Source organism: Tupaia chinensis, unplaced genomic scaffold (genome assembly GCF_000334495.1).
Source record: "Tupaia chinensis unplaced genomic scaffold, TupChi_1.0 Scaffold000671_1, whole genome shotgun sequence".
NCBI classification, from domain to species: domain Eukaryota; kingdom Metazoa; phylum Chordata; class Mammalia; order Scandentia; family Tupaiidae; genus Tupaia; species Tupaia belangeri.
Genome location: NW_006160193.1, coordinates 4,067,267 through 4,068,303, shown reverse-complemented (window position 1 = coordinate 4,068,303; position 1,037 = coordinate 4,067,267). Strand labels below are relative to the sequence as shown.

Sequence of the window (1,037 nt, the reverse complement as noted above, 5' to 3'; positions counted from 1 at the left end):
AGAAAGCGAGAAATCACCCCCCAGGGGGGATGGTCACGCCGCAATCCCTTCTCCTCCATTCTCCTCTCGGGATCTTGGGCACGCACGCACACGCGCCCGGCGTGAGTTTTAAGCCACCGGGTCCGGGACACAAACAGCGGTCGCTCCATGGGAGTCCAGTGACACAGCCACTACGCCAACTGCTGGTCCCTTCAAGCTACATTCTGAGCTCCAGATTTTTTGACCAATGAATCTCTGGTACCCTCATCATCTTTTGCAACTCTAGGTCATCTTGCCAAGACCGAATGGGGTATCCATCAGCTCTCCGACCGGATTCTGAAAAGGAAGAAGTAGCCTCCAGCTCATCACTATTTTGTAGGAAGGTCTGTATAACTGTTGATAGATCCAAGTTAAATCTCCCCGTTAACTGGTGGATGATCTTTATGGCAGCTCCCACTTCTGGTGTAGACATTTTTTTCCTCTTCCTCCTCCTCAGGCTGTGTTTCTGAGTCTTCTTCAGGTGTGTATGTATTTCAAAATCAGGGCTCTCCTCCACCACTTCTTGAAACTCCCGAGTGGCTTCTACACGCATTTTTCTGACTGCTTCTTCATTCTCCTTGATCTCTTCTTTTACATATTCTTCAGGCAAATCTGGAGCTCTCTCTCTCTCTCTCTCTCTCTTTTTTTTTTTTTTGGGAGAGGTTTTTGCTATAGGGTGCATGCGCTCACCAGAAAGGCAGAGAGAGAAAGCGAGAAATCACCCCCCCAGGGGGGATGGCCACGCCACAATGCCCTCTCCTCCATTCTCCTCTTGGGATCTTGGGCACACACGCACACACGCCCAGCGTGAGTTTAAACCAGCGGGTCTGGGACTCGAACGGCGGTCAACTACGTGGGAGTCCAGCGACATAGTCATTACGCCAACTGCTGGCCTCTGGAGCTCTCTTATTCTGCAGTTCCCCACTATCCGCAACTTCTGGGAGGGGGACTCACGGGTGCGGCCCCCAACAGGTACTTGTGCTTCCAGCCCCGCAGGTGCTTGAGGTAGCGGTTGTTCC

At 52.2% G+C, this 1,037-nt stretch overlaps 1 pseudogene; it reads right to left on the bottom strand.

Annotated features, from left to right (window-relative positions):
* Positions 1 to 191: 191 nt before the first annotated feature.
* The window catches only part of LOC114009931 (telomeric repeat-binding factor 2-interacting protein 1-like), a 2,543-nt pseudogene continuing 1,697 nt past the window's right edge, over positions 192 to 1,037 (bottom strand).